Raw genomic sequence first — 6,609 nt, 5'->3', positions numbered from 1 at the left:
TGACGCCTTTGGATAGTAAATTTTTACTCGAATTAGCAAATGGTAAATTAATTTCAGCAGATAATATATGTCGGAATCGAGAAATTAAACTGGTTAGCGAAACATTTAAGATTGATTTGATACCAGTAGAGTTAGGGAGTTTTGATGTGATAATCGGTATGGACTGGTTGAAAGAAGTGAAAGCGGAGATCGTTTGTTACAAAAATGCAATTCGCATTATACGAGAAAAAGGAAAACCCTTAATGGTGTACGGAGAAAAGGGCAACACGAAGCTACATCTTATTAGTAATTTGAAGGCACAAAAACTAATAAGAAAAGGTTGCTATGCTGTTCTAGCACACGTCGAGAAAGTACAAACTGAAGAAAAGAGCATCAATGATGTTCCCATTGCAAAAGAATTTCCCGATGTATTCCCGAAAGAATTACCGGGATTACCCCCACATCGATCCGTTGAATTTCAAATAGATCTTGTACCAGGAGCTGCACCAATAGCTCGTGCTCCTTACAGACTCGCACCCAGCGAGATGAAAGAACTGCAAAGCCAATTACAAGAACTTTTAGAGCGTGGTTTCATTCGACCAAGCACATCACCGTGGGGAGCTCCTGTTTTGTTTGTCAAGAAGAAAGATGGTACATTCAGGTTGTGTATCGACTACCGAGAGTTGAACAAACTTACCATCAAGAACCGCTACCCACTACCGAGAATCGACGACTTATTTGATCAACTACAAGGCTCGTCTGTTTATTCAAAGATTGACTTACGTTCCGGGTATCATCAAATGCGGGTGAAAGAAGATGATATTCCAAAGACTGCTTTCAGAACACGTTACGGTCATTACGAGTTTATGGTCATGCCGTTTGGTTTAACTAATGTACCAGCTGTGTTCATGGACCTTATGAACCGAGTGTGTGGACCATACCTTGACAAGTTTGTCATTGTTTTCATTGATGACATACTTATTTACTCAAAGAATGACCAAGAACACGGTGAACATTTGAGAAAGGTGTTAGAAGTATTGAGGAAGGAAGAATTGTACGCTAAGTTTTCAAAGTGTGCATTTTGGTTGGTAGAAGTTCAATTCCTCGGTCACATAGTGAACAAAGAAGGTATTAAGGTGGATCCGGCAAAGATAGAAACTGTTGAAAAGTGGGAAACCCCGAAAACTCCGAAACACATACGCCAGTTTTTAGGACTAGCTGGTTACTACAGAAGGTTCATCCAAGACTTTTCCAGAATAGCAAAACCCTTGACTGCATTAACGCATAAAGGGAAGAAATTTGAATGGAATGATGAACAAGAGAAAGCGTTTCAGTTATTGAAGAAAAAGCTAACTACGGCACCTATATTGTCATTGCCTGAAGGGAATGATGATTTTGTGATTTATTGTGACGCATCAAAGCAAGGTCTCGGTTGTGTATTAATGCAACGAACGAAGGTGATTGCTTATGCGTCTAGACAATTGAAGATTCACGAACAAAATTATACGACGCATGATTTGGAATTAGGCGCGGTTGTTTTTGCATTAAAGACTTGGAGGCACTACTTATATGGGGTCAAAAGTATTATATATACCGACCACAAAAGTCTTCAACACATATTTAATCAGAAACAACTGAATATGAGGCAGCGTAGGTGGATTGAATTATTGAATGATTACGATTTTGAGATTCGTTACCACCCGGGGAAGGCAAATGTGGTAGCCGATGCCTTGAGCAGGAAGGATAGAGAACCCATTCGAGTAAAATCTATGAATATAATGATTCATAATAACATTACTACTCAAATAAAGGAGGCGCAACAAGGAGTTTTAAAAGAGGGAAATTTAAAGGATGAAATACCCAAAGGATCGGAGAAGCATCTTAATATTCGGGAAGACGGAACCCGGTATAGGGCTGAAAGGATTTGGGTACCAAAATTTGGAGATATGAGAGAAATGGTACTTAGAGAAGCTCATAAAACCAGATACTCAATACATCCTGGAACGGGGAAGATGTACAAGGATCTCAAGAAACATTTTTGGTGGCCGGGTATGAAAGCCGATGTTGCTAAATACGTAGGAGAATGTTTGACGTGTTCTAAGGTCAAAGCTGAGCATCAGAAACCATCAGGTCTACTTCAACAACCCGAAATCCCGGAATGGAAATGGGAAAACATTACCATGGATTTCATCACTAAATTGCCAAGGACTGCAAGTGGTTTTGATACTATTTGGGTAATAGTTGATCGTCTCACCAAATCAGCACACTTCCTACCAATAAGAGAAGATGACAAGATGGAGAAGTTAGCACGACTGTATTTGAAGGAAGTCGTCTCTAGACATGGAATACCAATCTCTATTATCTCTGATAGGGATGGCAGATTTATTTCAAGATTCTGGCAGACATTACAGCAAGCATTAGGAACTCGTCTAGACATGAGTACTGCCTATCATCCACAAACTGATGGGCAGAGCGAAAGGACGATACAAACGCTTGAAGACATGCTACGAGCATGTGTTATTGATTTCGGAAACAGTTGGGATCGACATCTACCGTTAGCAGAATTTTCCTACAACAACAGCTACCATTCAAGCATTGAGATGGCGCCGTTTGAAGCACTTTATGGTAGAAAGTGCAGGTCTCCGATTTGTTGGAGTGAGGTGGGGGATAGACAGATTACGGGTCCGGAGATTATACAAGAAACTACCGAGAAGATCATCCAAATTCAACAACGGTTGAAAACCGCCCAAAGTCGACAAAAGAGCTACGCTGACATTAAAAGAAAAGATATAGAATTTGAAATTGGAGAGATGGTCATGCTTAAAGTTTCACCTTGGAAAGGCGTTGTTCGATTTGGTAAACGAGGGAAATTAAATCCAAGGTATATTGGACCATTCAAGATTATTGATCGTGTCGGACCAGTAGCTTACCGACTTGAGTTACCTCAACAACTCGCGGCTGTACATAACACTTTCCACGTCTCGAATTTGAAGAAATGTTTTGCTAAAGAAGATCTCACTATTCCGTTAGATGAAATCCAAATCAACGAAAAACTCCAATTCATCGAAGAACCCGTCGAAATAATGGATCGTGAGGTTAAAAGACTTAAGCAAAACAAGATACCAATTGTTAAGGTTCGATGGAATGCTCGTAGAGGACCCGAGTTCACCTGGGAGCGTGAAGATCAGATGAAGAAGAAATACCCGCATCTATTTCCAGAAGATTCGTCAACACCTTCAACAGCTTAAAATTTCGGGACGAAATTTATTTTAACGGGTAGGTACTGTAGTGACCCGAACTTTTCCATGTTTATATATATTAATTGAGATTGATGTTTACATGATTAAATGTTTCCAACATGTTAAGCAATCAAACTTGTTAAGACTTGATTAATTGAAATATGTTTCATATAGACAATTGACCACCCAAGTTGACCGGTGATTCACGAACGTTAAAACTTGTAAAAACTATACGATGACATATATATGGTTATATATATAGTTAACATGTTTTTATTATAAGTATGTATCTCATTAGGTATTTTAACAATGAGTTATATACATAAAAATGAGACTATTAATTTAAGAAACTCGAAAACGATATATATAACGATTATCGTTATAACAACGTCTTACTAGGTACATATGAATCATATTAAGATATTGATACACTTGGTTAATTATGTTAAATGATAAGTAAATATATTATTAAGTGTATTAACAATGAAATACATATGTAAAAATAAGACTACTAACTTAATGATTTCGAAATGAGACATATATGTAACGATTATCGTTGTAACGACATTTAACTGTATATACATCATACTGAGATATATTATATATCATAATATCATGATAATATAATAATTTAAAATCTCTTTTGATATTATAAACATTGGGTTAACAACATTTAACAAGATCGTTAACCTAAAGGTTTCAAAACAACACTTACATGTAACGACTAACGATGACTTAACGACTCAGTTAAAATGTATATACATGTAGTGTTTTAATATGTATTTATACACTTTTGAAAGACTTCAATACACTTATCAAAATACTTCTACTTAACAAAAATGCTTACAATTACATTCTCGTTCAGTTTCATCAACAATTCTACTCGTATGCACCCGTATTCGTACTCGTACAATACACAGCTTTTAGATATATGTACTATTGGTATATACACTCCAATGATCAGCTCTTAGCAGCCCATGTGAGTCACCTAACACATGTGGGAACCATCATTTGGCAACTAGCATGAAATATCTCATAAGATTACAAAAATATGAGTAATCATTCATGACTTATTTACATGAAAACAAAATTACATATCCTTTATATCTAATCCATACACCAACGACCAAAAACACCTACAAACACTTTCATTCTTCAATTTTCTTCATCTAATTGAACTCTCTCAAGTTCTATCTTCAAGTTCTAAGTGTTCTTCATAAATTCCAAAAGTTCTAGTTTCATAAAATCAAGAATACTTTCAAGTTTGCTAGCTCACTTCCAATCTTGTAAGGTGATCATCCAACCTCAATAAATCTTTGTTTCTTACAGTAGGTTATCATTCTAATACGAGGTAATAATCATATTCAAACTTTGGTTCAATTTCTATAACTATAACAATCTTATTTCAAGTGATGATCTTACTTGAACTTGTTTTCGTGTCATGATTTTGCTTCAAGAACTTTGAGCCATCCAAGGATCCATTGAAGCTAGATCCATTTTTCTCTTTTCCAGTAGGTTCATCCAAGGAACTTAAGGTAGTAATGATGTTCATAACATCATTCGATTCATACATATAAAGCTATCTTATTCGAAGGTTTAAACTTGTAATCACTAGAACATAGTTTAGTTAATTCTAAACTTGTTCGCAAACAAAAGTTAATCCTTCTAACTTGACTTTTAAAATCAACTAAACACATGTTCTATATCTATATGATATGCTAACTTAATGATTTAAAACCTGGAAACACGAAAAACACCGTAAAACCGGATTTACGCCGTCGTAGTAACACCGCGGGCTGTTTTGGGTTAGTTAATTAAAAACTATGATAAACTTTGATTTAAAAGTTGTTATTCTGAGAAAATGATTTTTATTATGAACATGAAACTATATCCAAAAATTATGGTTAAACTCAAAGTGGAAGTATGTTTTCTAAAATGGTCATCTAGACGTCGTTCTTTCGACTGAAATGACTACCTTTACAAAAACGACTTGTAACTTATTTTTCCGACTAGAAACCTATACTTTTTTGTTTAGATTCATAAAATAGAGTTCAATATGAAACCATAGCAATTTGATTCACTCAAAACGGATTTAAAATGAAGAAGTTATGGGTAAAACAATATTGGATAATTTTTCTCATTTTAGCTACGTGAAAATTGGTAACAAATCTATTCCAACCATAACTTAATCAACTTGTATTATATATTATGTAATCTTGAGATACCATAGACACGTATACAATGTTTCGACCTATCATGTCGACACATCTATATATATTTCGGAACAACCATAGACACTCTATATGTGAATGTTGGAGTTAGCTATACAGGGTTGAGGTTGATTCCAAAATATATATAGTTTGAGTTGTGATGAATACTGAGATACGTATACACTGGGTCGTGGATTGATTCAAGATAATATTTATCAATTTATTTCTGTACATCTAACTGTGGACAACTAGTTGTAGGTTACTAACGAGGACAGCTGACTTAATAAACTTAAAACATCAAAATATATTAAAAGTGTTGTAAATATATTTTGAACATACTTTGATATATATATATATGTATATATTGTTATAGGTTCGTGAATCAACCAGTGGCCAAGTCTTACTTCCCGACGAAGTAAAAATCTGTGAAAGTGAGTTATAGTCCCACTTTTAAAATCTAATATTTTTGGGATGAGAATACATGCAGGTTTTATAAATGATTTACAAAATAGACACAAGTACGTGAAACTACATTCTATGGTTGAATTATCAAAATCGAATATGCCCCTTTTTATTAAGTCTGGTAATCTAAGAATTAGGGAACAGACACCCTAATTGACGCGAATCCTAAAGATAGATCTATTGGGCCTAACAAACCCCATCCAAAGTACCGGATGCTTTAGTACTTCGAAATTTATATCATATCCGAAGGGTGTCCCGGAATGATGGGGATATTCTTATATATGCATCTTGTTATTGTCGGTTACCAGGTGTTCACCATATGAATGATTTTTATCTCTATGTATGGGATGTGTATTGAAATATGAAATCTTGTGGTCTATTGTTACGATTTGATATATATAGGTTAAACCTATAACTCACCAACATTTTTGTTGACGTTTTAAGCATGTTTATTCTCAGGTGATTATTAAGAGCTTCCGCTGTCGCATACTTAAATAAGGACAAGATTTGGAGTCCATGCTTGTATGATATTGTGTAAAAACTGCATTCAAGAAACTTATTTTGTTGTAACATATTTGTATTGTAAACCATTATGTAATGGTCGTGTGTAAACAGGATATTTTAGATTATCATTATTTGATAATCTACGTAAAGCTTTTTAAACCTTTATTGATGAAATAAAGGTTATGGTTTGTTTAAAAATGAATGCAGTCTTTAAA

Source organism: Rutidosis leptorrhynchoides, chromosome 2 (genome assembly GCF_046630445.1).
Source record: "Rutidosis leptorrhynchoides isolate AG116_Rl617_1_P2 chromosome 2, CSIRO_AGI_Rlap_v1, whole genome shotgun sequence".
NCBI lineage: Eukaryota > Viridiplantae > Streptophyta > Magnoliopsida > Asterales > Asteraceae > Rutidosis > Rutidosis leptorrhynchoides.
The sequence above is the reverse complement of the archived record's forward strand: the minus strand, read 5'-3'. Positions refer to the sequence as shown.